This window comes from Crocodylus siamensis, chromosome 3, assembly GCF_052110815.1.
Source record: "Crocodylus siamensis isolate JL-2025a chromosome 3, ASM5211081v1, whole genome shotgun sequence".
Classification (NCBI taxonomy): domain Eukaryota; kingdom Metazoa; phylum Chordata; order Crocodylia; family Crocodylidae; genus Crocodylus; species Crocodylus siamensis.
In genome coordinates this window covers 170,664,097-170,687,658 of record NC_143397.1, presented here as the reverse complement: position 1 = coordinate 170,687,658, position 23,562 = coordinate 170,664,097, and the positions used below count along the sequence as shown (strand labels likewise).

The window sequence follows — 23,562 nt, the reverse complement described above, 5'->3', positions numbered from 1 at the left end:
GAACATGTCAGCAGGAAAAAAAAAAAGCAGGAGAAGCCATCAGTTGAAGTGTATTCAGTGATCCTGGTCCTCCTCCAGCACCTGACACCTTATAGCTGCATTTTTTCTCTAACTAAAGTTTTGGGACGTGCCTGACCTTATGCATGTGTCTGAGTAATTGTGTTGCCCCAGAGCACAACCCCTAAGGATGCTCCATAAGAAACACAGGCTATGTTGAATCCTGAATTGTTGGCAAGTGCCAAAAACTGCAGTTTAACAGATTTTTACCTGCCATTTACATGCATTAAAGGGCTCTGGATATATGCTTAGTGCTTCCTCACTATACCACAAACACATAAACAGGCTCAACATTGCATTGATTCAGAGGTATGTACCTGTGCAGCAAAATAAATCTCTTCTAAGAAGGACACTTTGTATATTATTAAAGAAAGCAGTGCATCTCATTTAGAAGCAACAGGCCAGGAGGACATAATACAGCAGCTAGTGAAATGCTAAATACACCTGGTTTACAACATAAAGGACAAAGGATTTTAAAATCTTTTGAAATACATATTTGTAATTTTCTATACACATTGCCAACAACATGAAACATTTTTGGCAATACTTTAGAGAATTAAATTTAGCAGATTTCTAAATGATCCCATAAAAAGCTTATGCTTCTTGTTTAAAACAGGAGGCTATTTCATTAAGGAAGCAAGACAATAACTCTTACAGCTCCACCTGAGGAGGAATCTCCACCAGAAGAGCTGAGCTGTAGAGTTTTATATATGTACATAAATTTCTTCCCCAAACTCAAGGATAAACAGTTTTTGCTCAAAGGTCACAACCTCTTGTGAAACTGAAATCTTAAACATATAATGAAACACTAGATGTGTTTCATATGGGTATGGATTTGACTCTTGTTATGAAATAGTACCCTGGGTACAGAGTCCAATTCGAGTCCAATTCAACTGGAAATGGAGAAGGTATAATACACTGAAACTGGGAAACATTACCAGAGTTCTAAAGGGCAGTAAATGTAACTTTGTTCTGAGGTATGCTTGAAAACCTGACTGGTATTAGAATGGTTCATAGACCACACTAAAAATAATGTATATAGTCAGATCCTAGCTTCTGTTTCTATTGGCATGACATGTCCTATCTGTTTTATTGATAATTTAGTGTATAGACACTCAAGGACTCCTACATTTAATTTGTACTTCCATTTGAAAACAGCAAGGAAACCAGCTTGTCATTCAACATTTAATAACCATTACACTCAACATTAAAACAAGACATTACACGTGAGGTTCCATTACACATGAGTTTCTAATTTGGTTTGTAGGACTATTTTGGCTTGAATATATCTATATCTATATTATATATACATAAATACATACACACATATACACATGTATACACATACATACGTACATACACATACACACATATACATACATATAAAACTAAGTGGAATAAAAGACTTCCAAAATGTATATAAAACATTTAGTGTTTTAACATGCAAGTTAAAAAGGTCATGCCATGAAACAGCTCAGCGTTGCAAACACTTGTGCATCTGACTCCATCCATCTTTTGTTTTTCTAATGGGGACAAATTGCATAAACAAAAATAGGTATATAATGCAAATGAGAGTGAGCTCAAAAAGTGGCCCATTTTGAGTCCTAATCATACTTTTCTTTTTAAGCAACTCAATCAGCACCTTTTTAGCTATGCTTTTGAATGTGCTCCACACAGCAAATAGCTTTTTAAAATTTTCTATATCCGAATGTTCATAAGCTACCTTTGAACAATGACCTATAGTATCAGAGAGAAAGAACTATAAATACATTTTTGCCAGAAGATACATTTCCTCAAATAAGTGTCATTTTGCATTTGATGTCAGAAAGAAATCTATGGTCCTTTTCTTTACTTACTATGGCTCATTTCCTTACTCCGCCTTAATTTTATATTCATTATAAGCTTTAGATATTTTTGATTCATTTGAAAGTGCAAAGTTTGGCAGCTTAGATGTCAGTAGTATAGTTCTGAGAAGCAGTTTCAATGCTGTGCCAATGTTATTGCAGCTTTGTAGTGAATTAAAGGCTTTTCTTTAAACCAAGGGAGCTAGAAAACATATCAAAACCCAGGAATAAATGCTCAAAATATCTGCATGCTTTGTTTTTGTTAATACATTATATATTTGATATTGAATATATGTTCCACAGAAATAAACTGGCATATATCTACAGGCAGAGCTATGCTCATTTATGCCAGCTTAGTATCAGTCTCAAAATATTTAAGTATCACACACCGTAAGTTGAATTTTTACTTTACGTAAAAATTGTGTAACATTTCATTGAATTCAAGGTGTTGAAAGGTGCAGAACCAGGCCCTTATAAAAATGCACAGTGTTTACTCTTAAGATTTTTTCATTAGCACAAGCAAACATACTTTATTTTTCTTCAAACATAATGCAAGAGCTAACACAAGGTACCCTCTGTATTCCTAGCACTATTTCTACTTTAGTTAATTTAAAATGTTATTTTATTTGAAAGCAAGGAAAAATTGAAAGCTAGCAGGGCATACTGGTTTTAATTACAGAAATATTTGCTATTGCTACATATTCTGATAGAAATTGTACTAACATTTTTAAAAGGCTGTACTTCAGCAGCAAAACTGAGCAACTTTAAGTCTCTTCCTAAGGCTGTACCATAGCACCTATGATTGTAAAGTTTACGTTTGAAAAGACAGGGTATTAATTTCACAGTTTGTAAAACCAAAATGATACCTCAAAACAATTTTTTCCACAAATACAATATAGTCTGCTGTGCACAAATACATAATAAACGTATGGAGATAATGGATGACCTGAAAACACAATTCTACATCTTTTCTAGGAATTTCACAGTCTGAATGATGGCTAGTTGGGTAAAATGAAAGAAAAACAGGACCTCAAAGTTCAAGCAAAACAGGAAAAACAGTTTATGGTTATTATGAGTTTATAATGAATTCTTGTCATTTAAATGCTTAACCTAGTGCAGCTGTTCTACTACAAACAAACCAATATAAACTATTTTGCTCATGAATATTCCTAAAAATTAAGCCATTGAGAGTAACAGAAAACAGTAGGGATGTCACATATTATAGCTACTGGCACACGCTAATAACAAATGTAAAATAAATAAATAAATAAATAAATATGCAGACCCCCATATCTATATATCTACATATATGTATATGTAACAACATTTTAACAAAACTGAACTATTTTTGAGAAAAATACATTTATGAAATAACATAATATAAAGACTTTCCATATTAGAGTTCCAGTAATATCTCCAGAACTCTGGTTGTATTATGAGAATTTTTCTGTTCATATATTTCAATGCTCAAGCTGCACATTCAGGGCTGTGTTGCATGTTACACTTAATATATATTAGATGCATTTAAAAAGTGTCAGCCACTGTTTGTTCAAGCAGTTAAATACATGCTAAGTTCACTCATATTTTAGTAACGTTATTACTTTGTGTGTGAGGAATATCTCCATATCATATTAAGAAACATATGTGCAGCTATTGTCAGACTGCTACATTGAGGTAGTACAAGAAATTTGCAGTTAAGCATCTCAGGATTCACCACTCCCAGCCCCCTCACTCCTGCTCCATGGGAGAGTCTATCCACCCCTAAGAACTCATCTACTGAGGGGACTGGTTCCAGCCTCCATGGGATATCGGATATTGGATACTTGGTTTAGTGCCCAATAAGCTACTTAAAGGCAGAGACTTCTATCTTTTTTCTTTACAAACAGGAAAGGGGTGGGCAATTATTTCGGGCAGAAGGCCGCTTACTGAGTTTTGGCATGCTGCACTGATAGCCTCGCCACTTGACAGGTGCCGTCCCCTGGTCGCCATCTTGTGACCAGAAGTCCTGCCCCCTAACTCCCAATCTTTGCCACCCAAAGTACCTCCCTTTGTCCCTAGAAATACTCCTTTCAGCAAGGGGTTTTGCTAGCTCAGAACCAGAAAAATAATATTCTATTCTAAATTATATTCAAATTATATTCACAAATTATATTCTAAAATTTGAACATCTACAACATTCATTAATTTGATTTCAAAAAATATTTTTGTCCTGATTTACATGCGTTTGTGTAGTGTACATAGAGGTGACTGACTGCACAATAGCTTAAAATGAAATCTTACTCTTGTATATTGTGGAGGGAGGGGGGCAGGAGCATGGATATAGAATTTGTGGGGGGCTGTTAGTGTGTGGGTATATGGGGTGTGGAAGAGGATGTGGGTATGGGGGTATGAGTGTGGGGTGATAGAACATCTGGGTGTCTGGATATGTGGGGTGTGGGTGGAGGGACGGTGGCTGAGGTGTGTGAGGGGGTATGGGTGTGGGGGTCTGCATTTACAGAAGTGTGGGGGGGTGGGTGCACATGTGGGTGCATGGTGGGGTGTGTGTGTGGGCCTTGCCCTATGAACTCTCTCTCCCCACACACACATACCCCAGGGTACTGGCGCAGGCCCTGTGCTCCGGCAGACTGCTGATGTAGCTGGGGGGGCCACGTGCTGCTGGAATAGCCTGAAAGCTGCAGTAGGCAGAGACTTCCAGTTGGTGGGAAGGGGCTGGGGGCAGGGCAGAGCTGGGCAGACCTTGTTGGCGAGTCCTGCCAGCTTCCTCTGAGTCCTACTGCCTCTGGATCTTGTCATCTTTGACAGGCAGCCAGGAGCAGATAAATATATATTTTCTAAATTTTCAGAGGCCCCATAGGCTGGACAGAACAGCCTGGCAGGTCGGATCTGGCCCACAGGCCGTATTTTGCCCCCCATTTCCTCCCTCGGATACGATAGCCACATTCTTTTTTGAAAGATGTTGGCCTTGCCCCCATACTTGAAGGGAAGGCCAGTCATCATCTAAGGAGCACTCTGTCCTCACATCAAGGTCCTAGACACCCTTGAGGGAAACTTCATGGTAGCTAATTTCCAGGCCTTCCAAAAGTGTCACTGGAAGTACTCCAAGATAAAACAGAGCTCTTGCAACTTCCACTGTACAAAAGTAAAGGTGCACTGATAAAGATTTTTGGGCTGATACTGGTGGCCAATTATTAACAAGCCAAATTGGCTGATACCAATCCAATTGCTGATATGCAGCCCAGAAGCTTGGAAAGCAGCATCCAGTTGGTAAGTCTGTTGGGGGGGGGGAAGATGGGGGTGGAGATTGAGGTCTCTCCAGTGAGGGAGGGAGTGTGGTTGGGGCGGGCACTGCCCAGCCAGGGCAGAGCACAGGATGGAGCTGCAAAAGGCTTGTCCAGGGGGTGCAGATCCTGCCACTACACGCACTCCAGGAGGGGCCAGCAGGGGACTGCATGCTTAGGGGCAACCAACATGGGTTCATCAGTGGAAGGTCCTGTCAGACCAACCTGGTGGCCTTTACGATCAGATCACCAGATCATTAGATGCAGGGATAGCAGTGGATACAGTCTTCCTGGACTTCTGGAAGGCTTTTGACACTGTCTCTCACCCCATTCTCATTAAGAAACTGGGGGGCTGTGGTGTAGACACCCACACAGTCAAATGGGTCGCCAACTGGCTGGAGGGCTGCACCCAGAGGGTGGTAGTGGATGGGTCCTTCTCAACCTGGAAGGACATGGGCAGTAGGGTTCTGCAGGGCTCGGTCCTCAGGCCCACACTGTTCAACATCTTCATCAGTGATTTGGATGAGGGGGTAAAAAGCACCCTGTTCAAAATTGCTGATGACACTAAGATGTGGGGGGACATGGGCACACTGGAAGGATGCAACAGGCTACAATCAGACCTAGACAGGTTACAAGGGTGGGTGGACAAGAATAGGATGTGTTTCAACACAGACAAGTGCAAGGTGATGCACCTGGGGAGGAACAACCAGCACCATACCTACAGGTTAGGGAACTCCCCTCTTGTCAGCACGGAGGCAGAAAGGGATCTGGGGGTCATCACTGACTCCAAGATGAACATGGGCCGGCAGTGTGGAGAGGCAGTTAGGAAGGCCAACCGCACCTTGGCATGCATCCATAGACGCATCTCGAGCAGGTCCAAAGAGGTGATCCTCCCCCTCTATGCGGCACTGGTCAGACCGCAGCTGGAGTATTGCATCCAGTTCTGGGCGCCACACTTCAAGAGGGATGTTGACAGCATGGAGAGGGTCCAGAGGAGGGCCACTCGTACGATCAGGGTAGGCCCTATGAGGCCAACAGGGCAGGCCCTATAAGGAGAGGCTATGGGACCTGAACCTGTTCAGCCTCCAAAAGAGAAGGCTGAGGGGGGATCTTGTGGCCTGTTATAAACTAGTCAGGGGGGATCAGCAGGCATTGGGGGAGTCACTGTTCCCCCGAGCACTGCCAGAAGTGACCGGGAATAACGGTCACAAGCTGGCAGAGGGTAGGTTTAGGTTAGATATCAGGAGGCGCTACTTCACAGTCCAGGCAGCTAGGGTCTGGAACCAGCTTCCAAGAGAAGTGGTGCAGGCTCCTACCCTGGGGGTGTTTAAGAGGAGGTTAGATGAACATCTTGCTGGGGTCATTTGACCCCAGTATTCTTTCCTGCCATGGCAGGGGGTCGGACTAGATGATCTGCTCAGGTCCCTTCCGACCCTAGAAACTATATGCCACCTGGATCTGCACAAGGGGCAAGGGTGTGTTGCCACTGCAGGCTGGGGCTGGGGCCAGCGCTGCACTCTTCCTGGCAGGAGGCTGAGCCGGAGCTGCAATTTAGGTAGGCAGTATCAGCGCTGAGGGGTGGGGAGGCTATGGCAAATTTTGGGGTGGCTGTAGCCCACTGTCCAGGAATGATGGGAAATCATCAGACATGACAGACATGGCACAAGAAATGTTTCCCTGTATCTCAATATCAGACTGTTTTTTTCCCAAGATGGGGAGGTCTACTCCAGAGCATCCCAGACAACAGATTGATAACTAGGGCTGCCTTTGTTTGGTCATTGGCACAAGTATGGGTTAGGTCAGAAACAAAAGGTGTCAGTGGTTAATAAAGCCCTAGAAGTAATAATGATCACCATCAATCTGGGAGAACAGGAAGCCATCAGGTACATTTCTGACAGATGCCCTCAGAGGGAGTAATTCTTTGTTTGCAGTAATTGTATGCACTCCTGCAAATGCTGTTGGTCAGAGGGAAGTGGCTACCTGAGTTTTGGTTTTCCACTGCTAACTGACTGACCTGCTTCAGTACCACTGTTAGCTCCCACTCAGAGGCTGGTCTGCAGAACTAATTCCACAGACACTAGCCTTCTTGCCCAAGAATGGTCTGAACAAATTATCATACGCTGAGGCATGTGTGGTCTGCCCAGTGGCTAGTGCAAGATACGAATCAGAGATCTGAGGAATAGCAGGGTCAAAAACAGGAAGTCACAGTCTCAGACAAGGCTGAGATAATAGGCAGAGCAGAGTCAGGTAGCAAGCTGCATCAGGTACCTGGAGTTCAGAATGAAACAGAGTTGTGTGGCAGAGGAACAGTTCAGATTCTGCAGATTCTAGGCAGGGCTGACAAAGGGACATCAGGTTTGTAATCTGGGAACAGGTACATAGAGACAACAGTTTATTTGTTTTTTAATAAAGCATCAAAACCAAATATTTTTCTTTGTTTAAGAAAAGCTTTCCACTAAACCCAACAACCCATTATGTATAACATTAAGACATATCTCTCCCACTCCAACAAAAGACCAGAAATGTATTCATTCTCCTACCCAAAACCTAATTTAACACAATATAGTATTAAAAAACATAGGGACTGAAAGTAAACAAACAAACAAAAAATCCACAAAACTATGTAGGCCAATACTGTGCACAAAAACAGTGCCCTGAGTCAGGAATGTTGTATATTATGCACAAAGTTCATAGAGACAGAATCAACCACTTAGCCCTCTGTCACATACTTTCAGCTTTTTCTTCTCCTAATTCGTCCTGTTCTCTTATAGAGTAAACGTTTAACTTATTCTACCCTATCTTTAAAATATCTTTAACTGATAGTTCAACATGTTGCAATCAAATCTCTCAAATTTATAAATTATATCTTAAAAAAAAATATCAATTTCTGTCCTTTTCTTGCATGCAATTTTTTAGTTTGTGGGAACTCACCCCACAGCACCATCATTTGTGTCACACTCTGTATTCCCACCAGTATCTCAAGAACATTCCACTCTTGTCCATACCCTTCTTATAACATGACATCCCCAGAAGGTATGCCTTTAAGATTCTTCCTCTCCACAGTTAGCTGTTGGGCAGTCAACTGCACTATCCAGTCCCCAAGCCTTCTACAGGTGCCAAACTGGAAATACCCATCAGCCATTCAAAATCTCTGTGCTCTTTCAACAAGTTCATCTTAAAAAATGTTGTTCTACATCAATCATGATCTCTCCTTATTCAGGTAACCCACCAGAGTGAGATGGCCCTTGGACCAGATACACCTATTTCCAGCATTTATTTGCTCAAGATTTCTGGTCCTGCTGGCTGAAACTTACTTTTATTTTTGAAGGCCTCAAAGATAGCATAACACTTTGGCAGTTTTAGTGCCCAGTTTTGTTTCACCAGGTACTAACCTCCCCCCACCAAACACACATATACACACTCTTCCTTTGTAGGGGCAGTACCTGCAGTATATGCACGTGAACTATACTAAATCATGAGCCTTTTGGCTTTGGACTAGTATCACGCATAATTTGCATTACATATAAGTACATACAAAAGTGCTGCTTAAAAAGTGTGTTTATGGAGTACCTGTGCTAAAGCCTGTAGCTGCTTTAAAAAGGTAAAATGCATCAATTTTGGGTGAACTAAGTCTATATGTAAATTACTACAGCTATGTTTATTTCAAGGTAATTGTTTTCAAATTTGCTCCTTTCCTCCAAGTGCTCAGGGAGAGCAAGGTCTCTCAGTAAGGAGGAGGGAAAGAGGCTTCATGGAGGAAGAAGCTGGGGGGAGGCAGAGGAAAAGGGGGCTACCTGAGCACCCAGATTTATTTTCACTAATGTAGAAGTAAGAGATGGACAAATTTAAGCAGATCTCCAATAATTAGATTCAACGCCTAGAAAATTATAGCACATTTATATATTTTCCATATATATAATCTAATTATTACAGTTGTTTTATATTCAAGTAAATATGGTATTTTACAAAGACAAACAAAATACATTAGGAAACCCCAATCCTACACACCTCTGTATCCTATATAGTATCGCTTTTGCCAATTGTTCCTTATGGGACTGCCAAAAGAAGGCACACAAATCCTTCTGAATCTTGCACGCCAACCTCCACAGAGGCAGAAAAATGATCCCCATGTAGAGCAGTAATGACAAGATTAATGCCTTGATTATCCTCACCTTTCCCACTAAAGCTAGTTTTTGTGAACTCCAGAGCCCCAGTAACTACATCATTTTACTGCTTACTTTCCTCCGTGTGGTTTCTCCCTCCAGCCCTGGGTCAAAATCAATTCCCAACACCCATCCCTCTTTAACAATCTTGACCTCCAGTGTGCTTAAATCTCCCACATCACCATACACCATATGTGTACTCTTTGGAATATTTAACTTATCTCCTGCCATCTTCTCATATTCACCTGTGTGCCTCAGCACCCTTTCCACAGACAGGTGATCCTGATAGTTAACATTAAAATTGTCCATATATGCCACGCATTTGGCTTGGTTCCCATCTCTCTTAGGTACAGGAACTCCATTCATCACCCAGTCACTTCTTAACTTTTCAAAAAGTGGTTCCATTACACATAAAAATAAAAAAGGGGACAAAGGACACTTGCTGCACCCCCAATTGCACCTCCATCCTAGATGGTCAGTGGGGAATTTAAGCACATCCCTCAATGGTCAGTGGGAGTACAGGGAAGCTGTCCAGGTGCACTTGCCCATTCTCCAGCTGCCCTGGCTGGACAAAGTCTTGCACCCCCTGGCATGGCGGGATGCTAAACAAACCATGGAGGTCTAAGTGGCAGGTCCACTGAATGTCCCAGTAGAGGGAGTCCTTCTCTTTCCTCAAGTGACAGGAATGCCACTATCCTCCCAGGTCCCTAAACTGCAGCAGCAGAGGGCAGTATCACAAAAAAGTACCTGAATTTCAATGATGAGATGGGAGGACAGATCCTGGCACTGTTTGCCCCATCCAGCTTGCTAGCTGTGCAGAGTTGAATGCACTCTTGGAAATGCAGGTATTTTGCTCCTTGCAACCACCTGGCTCAGACTTGGGGCAGCATGCTTCCACAGCATAGCTCTCCTCCTCCAGCAGGGAGGTCTAGAGACAAGGAACTTGGGCAGACACCAAACCACTCCACAGTACATTTAGCCCAACTTGCACAGTGTTAAAGAGTTTAATTAGCAAACCCATTTGTGAGATGGCTTATTTTTTCGACTGCTTATCTCAGATTTATTTGAAAAAAAATAAAGTTTTCACAATTTTGAAATTTGTTCCTTGTGTGCTTCCTGTCCAGTCTTTAACTTGCATTATTCACAACTCTGAACCACCCAGTGGTCTGTGCCTCAGTTTTCTCCTCTCAGCCAGCCCTTGTAAACTCCCAGTATAGGCTAGGTCCCTAGTGATCAAGGAGGAAATGGTCAGACACTCAAATCCATGGTGGGAGCACCAGGGGCAAACCCCTCTGCTGCGGCATCTCCAGGAAATCACAGTTCTTAAATACATGGATATTGTGCATCCACCCCAATCACCCAACACTGATGTTGTTAAGCACTCCTGGTGTCCACAACTCTTTGGCGTAAAACTGAAAATAATCCATTATGTTTTATGTAATATGAGGCATGGAGGCACAGAATGGTATAGCAGTCCCATCAATGGCCCCCACACAGTTCAGGAAGCCCATTTACTCAAACCCAGCGATGACCTTCTGTAGGCCACTGAGCCAGATTTTTCAAGACTCAAGCTCCTCAGGTTTGGTATTACACATATTGTTGTTGCCATTGTCTGCCCCATGTCAAATTAGTTGGTGACAGGCTGTCAGTGTTCATGAACTTCCCAATCACCAGGTCCAAATGTCTTTTGATGGGCATGGGGCTCCAAAGCCCAAAATCCTTGTGTTACAGCAGGAAGTGAGCATGGTGCAAACATGCCACAGGACATCCTAAAGCTCTGCTATCACTGATGATCATCCCAGGTTTCAAGCACGAGCTGTTCCCACCAGCCTGAGCTTGCTGTTAATGTCCAGCAGCAGTGAAATGGCATCCGATATCGAGCCACAGTACTGCAGCTTTTAAGACATTGTGTTGTACCTCCTGCAAGTGGTTAAGCATAAATGCCCCTGGCAGCATCACAGTCCTCAAAGTAGTGCTTCATCAGGGCCAGGAGCTCATGCTACCAAAGCACAGAGTGCTTGTAGATTACAGTGGGCAAGGCAAGGATTTGCTCAGTTCTACCACTGCCCTCTTCAGAAAGTTGCTGAAGATCTGACTCCAGATAAGACAATCAGTCACTGAGGGATTGGAGATCCTGGGTCAGGCCAAGAAGAGATTGGAATTCACATCTTTGGTGAGAAAGTCAGCCAACTAGTGTTGTTCTCTATGCTCAGCTCTTTTTGGTCACTATCAGAAATATGCACTGAGCACAACGGCCGCTGCTGCTGCTGCTTGGGGAGGGGGGGTCTGGGAGTGGTTGTGCACCCTGTGTGGGTGGACCTACCTCTCCCAAGCAGTTGCCTCCCACCCACACAGTCACCCCCACACCCACAAACCACCCCCACAAACCCTCGTACCCACATACCCAGCCACAAATCCCACCCCCCCACAAACCTCATCCCCATTCATAAATCCCCCCACATCCCTTCCTCCTCCACACCCCACATCCCCCCCACAAATCTCACCACCTGCATGCCCAGCTGCCAGACAGGACAGGATGGGAACTGCTGACAGGACCCATGGCTGTAGGGGCAACTGCCACAGTGCAGTCCTGCCCTATGACCACACCAGTGCTTGGAGATGTGCCCCCAACCTATGGGGGCTCCTGGTCCCAGGAACCAGTAGTGGGGTGTGATGGGTTGGGGAGAGGGGTGGAGGTGGCAGCAGGCATGTGTGTGAGAGATAGAGAGAAGGTGGTTGGGGGAGTGCTCCACACAGGAGAGGCCACCACAGCCAGGCTTAGAGCCCCCCTGTCTCCCTAAAGCAGCTTGTGCAAAGGAAGGCCAGCTTGGACGGGAAGGGGCTTCCCAGCCTAGTCCCTGAGCCCTAGTTGAGGGCTTTCCAGAAACAGTATGGGGATTGCTGGGGCCTGGGCATAGGTACAGGGAGCAGAACAGCAACGGCTGGCACTGCTCAGAGCCATAAAGCACCAGGTGGGACAGCTGCAGCTGGACTCATGTCCTGGTGCTGGGACTGAGCAGCTGCCAAGAGGGAGCTAGTGGGGGCAGGCAGGGGCTGCAGGTCTGGAGTAAGGGACACTGGCAGGGCTGTGGGTTAGGAGTGAGAGGCAAGAGCAGGAGCAGGGCACCAGCATATCAGTGCTGCTCAGCACCCCACATCCTGGTGAGCAAAGGGGGCAGGGTCAGCTCTGATTTTTCTATGACAAAAAAACAAAAGCAAACACCAAATTGTATTGAGATATTTAGAATTCATTTTATTATGATGACAGTGGCACTGGTAGGCTTCCAAATTGCTTTAAACTTGTAAATATATCAATAAAATAATGCTGAACTGATACCTCTATATCGTTGCATATCATTTAAATCATGGAAGATCAAGGATTTGGGGTATTTTAATGCAAGAATTGGGCGGGGGGGAGTTATCAGAGAATTTGCAAGTTTTAAACAGGAAACACCAGGACCCCTGCTGGTGAGGCAAGTGGCAGGACCCGAGCAGAGAAGCCTGCTAAGGGCCAGCACCGAAGACCCAGCTTTAGGGCAGGCAAGGTCACTGATCTGGCCATTTGGGCCCAGGAGGACACACTTCAACAGTTCGAAGTAGGCTACCACAAGAAGCACATCTTCTGGGCCATAGCTGCGCAGATGGCAGAATGGAGGCACCAGAAGAAATGACCTCAGTGCCACCTGAAGGCCAACTGTGCAGCCACAGCCCCTGCCAGCTGTGCAGCCACAGCCCCTGCAAGAAGCTCTGCTGCAGTGCCCATACCACAGCCCAGGAGGCCATGTGGGCCCTACCTGGGTCTGCCAAGTTATATAGTCATGGGGCCATAGGTTCAACAAGGTGGATGCTATTGCAGGTGGCAGCAGGTTACAGCTAGGCAGCAGCCCCCACTGCCATACTGCTGCAGGTGGTAGAGGGTGCAGGGGACCCTCTAGGTTAGAGCTGCTTCAGCAGTCCAGCTGGCACAAGGGCTTAGTGTCCCCAAATACCAACTGGCCAGGCCTCAGAACTCCTGCTCCTGAAGCTGCTTGCCAGGGCAGCTTTTTATAATGCTGGGACCAGCGCACGTACTGGCCCCAGTCTCTAGCTCCCCCTGGCTGAAGATCTAAAAGGAGCTAGGCAGGGTCAGTTTGCCCCATACCAAAGTGTATGTTCAGTGCGAGGCACAAATCTCTGGCACAAATTTGTGCTGCCATTATTTAAGCTGCTACAAGTATATGTGCCTGCATGTGTGGATGCACCCACTCTTTACACTAAGACACTTACCCAGGTTTGGTCAGTAAGTATTTTTAAATAAGCAAGCAAAAAATATTTTACTTCTGGTAGATGAGCAGAGCCAGGGGTTCCATTTCAAAGTAATTTCCAGAATAGACAGGGTTGTATTTCCCCTGTATTTATGAAAAGTGAGAATAAAAGAAACAGAGTGGCTAACAGAGAAATGCACTCTAAAATAACAGTACAAAATTACATTAAATATCTGTACATAGTCTCTAAGTGTTACAGTATAATGTATTGTATCTTTTTCTTTGGACCAGACAACGTAAAATACTCTATACTCTTAATACAGGAGAGAATGAAGAAAAGGAGATGTTGGCCAGTCCAGGATAATGTATAAGTACAAATAAACCCATCATGCAGGTTGTCTTATGGCAGAGTTAAATGCCAGAAATTTCCTTAATCCGACTCTATAGTCTATGGCCTTTCCTTTAACCTCTCAGCCTCATTTGGGCTTAACTTACTTCACAGAGGTATTTTGAGAGACTTAGATAGAACTTATTTAATACTTAACAAACACTAAGTATTATTAACAGACTTCAGACAGAGACTATGTCCTGGAACCTTTAGCACTCAACACAATTACACTGCAGTCTTGATCTAGAGTGCCAGATGTTGGTAATTAAAAATAAAAACAGGAAGGAGATGCCTGATAGGAACCATTATTCAGATGCTTAACACCATTCTCACCCAAGACAAAAATGACATCTACAGAAGAGATAAGGTACTACTGCTAGAACTACCTGAGGAAATATATTCTGCAGCAAAGGAAACTTGTAAACTTACTGGGCAGTAAGCAATGGCATTAAGAGGCTTCACTTGAAAATACTATTGTTTCCAAAGGAGTTACTATACCACTGCTGTTGCTATTATGAAATATCTATGTAACTAACTCATATCACCAATGTAAGTACATTGAAAAATATCTGCATTATTCACCTCTAACATTTGTTTCCAACCTATGCCATACTGTTTCATATTATGTAGCACACAAGCTTAGCAATGCAAAAATATAAACTACGGATGTTATTTTTCCACATAAAATAAGATGGTGCTTAAAAGTTGTTGGTTTCCCATCTCCCTTCCTGCTCTCTATGAACACAGAAACATTTGTACATTTTAAAAACCAACAAACAAAAATTGTCATGTATAATGCCTTGCACTCCAAAATTACCAATGCTCTGACTCAGAAAAGCATTTACGTTAATGCTCATGTCTATCCTTCTTTAGATAAGTACGTAGGCACATCCTGAATAGAAAGATTCACTTGATTCATGGTTCCAAGCACTTTGTCATCTTTAATGAATTATGGCTCGGTATTTCTTTAATGTAGATATCATCATCCCATTTTACGGATGAGAAACCTAGCAAAGAGATGCTAAATAATTTGCAGAGAGTCATAACAACACTTTTACAAAAATTTGAAATTCCCCTGATTTCATTCTTCAGAATCAGTTACTAAGTATCATTTCCTTATTAAAAAGCACTCTTTTTTATAGTTTGCATTTTTGGTTTAAACAGTTTTAAAAGCTCTTTGGCAATGTATTCTCCAGTTTTAAATTAAAATTGCTCTCTTAGTGATTCTCCTCTCTGTTTGGCATGTACTGTATTTGGTAATGTTTTTCATTGCACAGTTCTTTTTTTGCATGTACTACCATAATCAATAAGTCCAGCTCTTAGAATAGTGGCTACTGCAGAACAAAGCTCACACACTGCAGTACACACTTTACTTACCTAAACTACCCTTGAAGTCAACAGAGGTTAGAAAAGAAGAGTTGACAGGATTTGATGCTAGAAAGTATTCTTTTTACAAAGGTATTCACAGAGGTCTTGAACAAGCAGACATGGTACTGCTTTACTAAGATTTACCAAAAAAAAATTATCACCAGCATATAGACGGAAAGAAATATGGTTGACTAGGACACATACAACACTAACAGAATGGGAGTTCACATTATTTTTCGAAACTGATGCAAACAGACCAGAGTCAGAGGAGGGGCATTCTGAAGTGCTGGGTTAGAATACAAGGCAGTCGAGGGGACAGAGATTTAACAGTGGGGGTCTACTACAGACCACCCAACCAAGTGGAAGAGCTAGACCAGGAATTCTTAAGTCACCCACAGAGGTAGTTAGGTCAAAGGACGTGGTCATCATGTGTGACTGAACTTTCCAGACATCTTCTGGGAAGAGCAGTCAGCCAGGTCTGACCAATCACGTAGGTTCCTAGTCAGAATGCAGGACCTCCATCTAACCCAGGAGGTGCACAGCCCCACCAGGGGAGATGCCTTGTTGGACCTGGTGCTGGCTACCGGCAATGACCTGGTGAGGGTCTGCAGGTGTTCAATCACCTGGGCAACAGTGATCATTGCCTGCTGGAATCCACCATCCATTGCAAGGTGGCAAAGGCCTACAGCAAGGCAGCAGCCCTACATTTCAGGAGGGTGGACTTCAATGAGCTAAGAAGAATAGTCGGGGAAGCACTGAGGTCCCAGAGGGGAGAAGCACTAGGTGTCCAAGGAGAGTGGTCGCTCCTTAAGGAGACGATCCTCCAAGCCCAAAGGGAGGTAATCCCAACATGGATCAAAGGGGGCAGGAGGGCGCAAAAGCCCCCATGGCTCACCAAAAGCATCTGGGAGTCTCCTAGCTAAAAGGGAGGTGCACACCCAATGGAAGGGAGGGGCCATCACCAGGGAGGACTATACTGCGGTTGCTCGGGGATGCAGGGGGGCAGTCAGGAAGGCCAAGGCGGAGATAGAACTGGGACTAGCTTCGCAGATGAAGGACAACAAGAAGTCCTTTTTTAAATACGTAGGGGGCAAAAAGAAGGTTCCGGGTAACGTAGGGCCCCTGAAAGACACATTAGGAAATTTGGTCATCACACCAGATGACAAAGCTAACCTATTTAACAAGTTCTTTGACTCCATTTTTCTGAGCAGGGACCGGAACAGACACCCTTCCTCTGGGCCCCTTTAGACTCCAGGGGAGGCAGGCGCACGTAGGCAAAGGGTTAGTGAGGAACTAGTTAGGGAACTTCTGGAGGGTCTGGGTGTATTCAAATCAGCTGGTCTGGATGATCTCCACCCTAGAGTACTGAGGGAATTAGCTGAGTTCATTGCGGGACCCCTGGCATGGCTTTACAAGCACTTGTGGTGCTCTGGTGTAGTGCCAGAGGACTGGAAGAGGGCCAATGTGGTTCCCATCTTCAAAAAGGGGAGGAAGGAGGACATGGGAAACTATAGGCCAGTTAGTCTTACCTCAATCCTGGGTAAGGTTTTTGAGAGAATTATTCTGGCACATGTCCACGAGGGGCCAGCAGGGAGATTAAGCTTAGGGGCAACCAACACGGGTTCATTAGAGGCAGGTTCTGTCAGACCAACCTGGTGGCCTTCTATGACCAAGTCACCAAATCCTTAGATGCAGGGGTAGCAGTAGGCATAGTCTTCCTGGACTTTTGGAAGGCCTTCAACACTGTCTCTCACCTCGTTTCTCATTAAGAAACTGGGGGACTGTGGTGTCGACAGCCACACAGTCAAATGGGTCGCCAACTGGCTGGTGGGCCACACCCAGAGAGTGGTAGTGGATGGATCATTTTTGACCTGGAGGGAAGTGGGCAGTGGGGTTCCACAGGACTCGGTCCTCAGGCCCATACTGTTCAACATCTTCATCAGTGACTTGGATGGGGGCTAAAAAGCACCCTGTTCAAATCTGCTGATGACACTAAGATGTGGGGGGATATGGGCATGCTAGAAGGAAGGAAAAGGCTATGATCAGACCTAGACAGGTTACTGAGGTGGGCGGATGAGAAAAGGATGAGAGATTCAACACCGACAAGTGCAAGGTGATACACCTGGGGAGGAAGAACAAGCACCATACCTACAGGCTGGGGAATTCTCTTCTCATCAGTGCAGAGGCAGAAAAGGATCTTGGAGTCATCACTGATGCCAGGATGAACATGGGCTGGCAGTGTGGGATGCAGTCAGGAAGGCCAACCATACCTTGAAATGCATCCACAGATGCATCTCAAGCAGATCCAAGGAGGTGATATTCCCCCTCTATGTGGCACTGGTCAGGCCGCAGCTGGAGTACTGCGTTCAGTTCTGGGTGGTGCACTTCAGAAGGGATGTGGACAACATGAAGAGGGTCCAGAGGAGGGCCACTCGCATGATCGGGGGCAGCAGGGCAGGCCCTACGAGGACAGGCTATGGGACCTAAACCTGTTCAGCCTCCACAAGAGAAGGCTGAGGGGGGATCTAGTGTTCTGTTACAAACTAGTTAGAAGGGACCAACAGGCACTGGGGGAGTCCCTGTTCCCCCAAGCACTACCAGGAGTGACTAGGAATAACGGTCACAAGCTGGCAGAAGGTAGATTTAGGCTAGATATCAGGAGGCGCTACTTCATTGTCAGGGCGGCTAGGATCTGGAACCAACTTCCAGGAGAAGTTGTGCTGGCTCCTACCCTGGGGGTCTTTAAGAGAGGCTAGATGAACACCTTGCTGGGGTCATTTGACCCCAGTACTCTTTCCTGCCATGGCAGGGGGTCAGAGTGATCTGCTCAGGTTCCTTCCGACCCTACTAATTATAAAACTATGACCAGGATCTGGTTCAGACAGATGACCAGCAATCCCAGAATAGCTCTAGTTCAGTGGTCTCCAACTTCTTTAAGTACAAGATCACTTTTTGAATGAAAGTGCAATCCAGGATCTACTGCACGTACTTCTGGTCCACTACCGGGTCTGCTGAGGACTGCACTTGAGGGCCCCCCCTGGCTTGGTGATCGGCCACGGGGGGAACCCCAAGCCCCCCCCCCCAGACCCAGGAGACACCAGTCTTCGAGCTGGGGAGGGGAGTGGGGGAGGGACCCCAGCATGCTCCCCGGTGGACCCAGAAGTGAACTGGAAGTGGTTCTGATCCATTTCCAGGTCTGCTGCCAAGTGCGCTGGGGAGCCCCCCATGCTTCTGTTGGACACTCCATGTACTCCAGCATCGCAGCATTCATGAGTCACCTGCTACCTCGAGGTATGTAGAAAAAAAATTAAAGCTGTGTCTATGTCCAAATCAGCGAATCTTTCCGAATCTCTCCAAATCGCTTCAGAGGGTTCTGATTCCATTATGAGAAATTAAAGGGTCCTTTGATTCGATTCGGAGATTCAGCCACTGAATTGGGCTGAATCTCTGCTGAATCGAATCAGGGACTGAAGCTTTACACAGCCCTAATGACTACAGACAGACCTGACACAGCCCAGCACAAGCTCTACAGAGTTTCAGTTTTTCTGTCTTTACAAAGAAGTGTCAAGCTAAAAATTATTATATTAAAAAAGAAAAAGAAAAAAAGCTTTTTGTAAGGGTCAGCTATATTTTCTGCATGTCTGCTTACTACAGACTAGGCTCTCATGCATGATGCAATGTGAAAGATAGTAACAACAACCTCACTGCCACATAAATGGATGAGGACTCCTGGAATAGAAATGGAAATATACTGGGGATAATGTGCAAGTTTTCTTCTAAAATGCTCAGCAATAAATATCAGCTGACCATTGCCTGATCTGGGAACTGCCAACATAAGAAATAGAAGAAAAAGAAGACGCTTAGAGATAAATATCCATCATATTTTAGTGGTTCTATTAGGCTTCATTCCACATTTACAGTAAATGTATTTTATAAGACTTAGAAAATTCACTTCCTTGATGAGACTTTCCTCATTTCACTAAGAACAAGGAATCAGGACCTACGTCTTTGATAACTAGGAAGATCTAAATGATGATGTTCCTGGAGTACCAAATGAGAATGAAGATAGAGTTTTGAAAATCATCACATTTTGGTCAAGAATTTTAAGAAACATAGTATGATTTACCCTATCTGTTAAAATACAGAGTAAAACCTGAAAAATACAGGAATTAAGAAATAAAAATAGATTGCAAGAACTGAGAATAATATAAAAATATTTACTTAAACAACTGATGTTCAGGCACTGAAAGAGAACTAAACAAATGAAAATTATGCCAATATGACTCATCTCATCTGGAAAGACTGGAAAAGTCAAACTGAGAACTTTTAAAGCAATCTTTATTAAATGAGATTGCATGTTTGGCCATTAAATTGGCTGAAGGGATATACATTTTGAAACTAGGAAAAGAGATCTTCATGGACATCTTTCTGTATATTTGGAAGATAAGAATCACCCTGATAATGGCAAGTGACAGTTCCTAGAAATTTAGTCTAATGAAGACTAATCATAATCAGCCATCAGGTTTTATACAATTTCAGCTATGGTAACATGCCACAACTTAGAACAAATAATCAATATACTCAAAGTCCTTGACCTCCAACTGTAACGAAGATATCTTTTCCTATCATACACTTCTAACTAATTGTTTTGCAAAGACTACACAACTTTAGCATTATTGTTTAACTAGTACATATTTAAAGGATATTAAAATCCAATTCTCCACTAGATAAGTTATGGTGGCAGACCTTCAGCAGGTAATCCCAATGTATGGTTGAATGATATCGGGTCTGAATCTTGCCAAAAAACCCACATCAATGTGTGTTGTTTGTATATCACTTTCTGAATTAAGCCTTGCCTTGACATGTATCTTGGATGAACAAATATGAATTAGATGCTAATTCAGAAAATATTTCAATACACTATTTAACTTTAAGCATATAAAAAGGAATATTCACATGCTTAAAATTAAGCATATGCCATGTGTTTTACAGGGTAGCAGTTATAAACCGATTACTTTACATTTTATTACTTTTAATTTTATTTGATAATGAAGAGATACCATCTGCTACATTAAAGTGGACAGAAAGTGCTATTGTTTCCATAGCACTGAATAGAAAAAATATCCTGAACAGTCTGCCAGTGTGATAAATCTAATTCTCCTTCTGCAAACAGCTGCTCCTACTATTATTTTCTAAACCCCAAAAATGTCCTGGGCATTTTCTCTTTAGAGAAAACAACCAAAAAAAAAAAACAGTTTTCAAAAGAGTTTAAAATCTAATGCAATGAACGTGACAAACAATATGATTCAGAAAGGTGTTTTACATCAACATGATCATGTAGAAAAGTGGATTTAGACACATGAACATTTTGCTGGGTCAGGAGGATTTTTTTCCTCCAAATATAAATGCACCACTCAATAATTGTATATATATAAAATTGTTGAGGAAGTGATATATGCTACAAGTTGTACAATATCTGATAGATTAAATGCACATCTAAAAAACCACATCACTATCTAAATTCTATTTTGAAGAATATAGGCTCTTAGGAATCTTCAGGCAGGGGACAAGTCTGTGCACAATCAGTTCAGCACCTCACAAAAAAAGAAAGGGGTAGAGGAAGGCTTCAGAATGAATGTGAGCATATCACATCAAAGAAAACTTACATGGTCCAATCACATTTTAGTATGATTGCTTTAAATGACTGAAATCCATAACCAAAACATAATAAATACATAAATGTTATACCTGGATTCACTGGGTTCAAAGAAATGTGGAAGTCTTGAATTAGTAGATACAATATCCTCACGAATTCAAGAAATTAGATCAACTTGGAATAAATTAACCCATCTTGGGAACAACTTGATTCATACCTTTCTAAACCTTCCCAGAACCCATAGAAGAGAGGTATGATGAACACTCTTCTGGATGTCAGCCAACTTCTCAGAGAAGAGAAATAGAACAGTCATTCCTCACATATGCTGGAAAAATCACCGTACAGAATCTTTCAGGCAAGAAACTTATTCAACAGAGCATAAACACTTAAGAGTTATGTTCTATAGAGCACCTGTTCTCATAAGATTTGTACTTGCAGTTTATGGCAGTGATGATAGCAAAATCTGCATTAATTCCAACAAGTTTAAGCTACAGATTGGATCCAAATTTTAAGTGGCCAAGACTCAAACAGATAAATATTTCAGGATAGAAAAATGTTTTTTTCTTAAATAACTCAGATGTCACATTTTGGAGTTATAAAAATATAATTCTGTTAGCAGTAATCTGTAATAAACTGTACTATTGTATGGATTGGTCTGATCTTATTACTATACTGTATGTCATTTAAAGTCTATTTGAGGACAAAAAAAAAAGGATGCATAGCTAATTGGATATCTGTGCCTCACTGCTACACGTTAGTATTTCATATATAATTGTTTTAGACTGTGCATTTTTACCTCACCATGCATCTCAGGGCCAGGAGTTCACAATGTAAAACAGAAAGGGATTTTCTTTCTGGATTCCTGAATATTATAATATCAGGTTTTATAAAGTCATATTTTTACTTGATTTTTTCCCTAGGTTGATAAAGATTGCTTGTGAACCCTTCCCAATAGTTTGAGTTCTTCTCATAAGCATATCATAAATATTTAGGAAGAATCTAAAGATCTGTCATTTCTAAGAGGAATGTAGGATTAGAAAAGGACCATATAGATTCTAATATTATAAAAGCCTAAGTCTATCCGTCCGTCCATCATGCTTTATCCACAACCTGATTGGCTGTCAAAGAGCCAATCAGAGCATGAAGAAGCATTTGGACAGGTGGCAGCCCACCACCATGATGGTGGTGACACAGGGGGACAGAGTGGGTGGGGGGGGGCGAGGCCCTGGCCTCCCTGCCCCCCCGGCTCCCTACAGATGGCAATGATGGAGAAGGGGGGGCAAGGGAAGTGGAGTCAGGATGCTATGGAGGCTGAGGACAGTGCTGATGGCCTCGGCCTGCCCCTCCCCTCTTCCATTGTTGCTGCCTGCAGGGCCAGCCCCAACAGCAAGGAAGGGAGAAGCGGGCCTGCACATACTCCTGCCATTCCCCTGTTGCTGCGGCAGGGAACAGGGGAAGGGTCCTGGACCCCAAGCAGAAGTGGGAGAGCGGGTCCAGGCCCAGCATGGGTGGGATGGGGGGGAGGAGCGGGCCCACAGTAACATGGGAGGCGCCCAGGCCTGGGTCTGATGCAGAGGAGGTGTGGGGGAGGATCGGGCTTGAGGGGGGGATAGAGAAGCCAGCCTGTTGAAGCAGTAGGAGGGGAGAAGTGGACCCTGGCCCAATGTGGCAGCAGCAGGGAGAGGGACCCTGGCCCAAGCCGGGGGGGTGGAGGAGAAGCGAGCCAGAGCCAGGGGAGAAGCAGGCACACTGTGGCATTGGGGGGAGCAGTGGGCCCAGCCCCATGCAGCCCTCCCCCTTTCCACCCCCATTGGCTCTGAGCCCACTCCTCCTGTTCCCCTGCCACCAAGTTGGCCCAGGCCTGCTGCTCCTCCCTGCCATAGCAGGCCAGATTTTCCCCATTCTTGGGCCCAGTCCCACCCACATCAGCCCTGGGCCCACTCCTCTCCTCCCCATGTCACTGCGGTGGCAAGGGTGGGGAGTGGGCCTGGATCCCAAGCAGCAGGAGGTAAAGGGGGAATGGCCCCGGATGTGGGGGGTGACACAGGGCTCCATCCCCGCCCGCTCCCCCCCCCCCATCATTCTCAATGGGCAATTGGCTAATATTGATATAAAAGTCTATAATTTAGCCAGCATTCATGGGATATGGGCTGTGGAAAACTAACTGCAAGGGGGGTAGGAATGACACTGATAAAAATGTTAGTCACTTTATACAAGAGTAACTAAGAAAGACAAAGCTTGGAAACTACAATATTCAAATACTGCACTTAAGATTCCATAAGAAAAGTATAAAGAAAATTATTTCACAAACAACACATGAATAACATTTCATACAGACAGATAACTCCTTGATTTTGCTTCATGAAAAATGGCACTAGCCAAAAGAATAATTTATAGTACTGTAAAACTCTCCTGAAAAACATTTTCAAGATAAAAGAGTCTTCTAGGGAACAGAAAGTTAATTTCTCTCTAGACTATTTATCAGTTTGAGTGGTAGGGTAGGATGATCTAGACGATTTAGCCTATTAAAACTCTGTATCCTGGTAGAAGTGTCTTGTCCTTTT

At 43.7% G+C, this 23,562-nt stretch overlaps 1 protein-coding gene across 5 annotated transcripts in view; it reads right to left on the bottom strand.

Moving 5' to 3' along the window:
- The window catches only part of DLGAP1 (DLG associated protein 1), a 698,746-nt gene that overhangs the window by 480,694 nt on the left and 194,490 nt on the right, over nt 1-23,562 (bottom strand). For 4 of the 5 annotated variants that reach the window (XM_090039733.1, XM_090039735.1, XM_090039734.1 and 1 more), the window contains one exon: nt 7,448-7,543. The exons of the other annotated variant lie outside the window; for it this stretch is intronic. The gene's annotated coding sequence lies outside the window, so the exon portion shown is untranslated. The remainder of the gene's footprint in view (nt 1-7,447; nt 7,544-23,562) is intronic. 5 annotated transcript variants of the gene reach the window in all.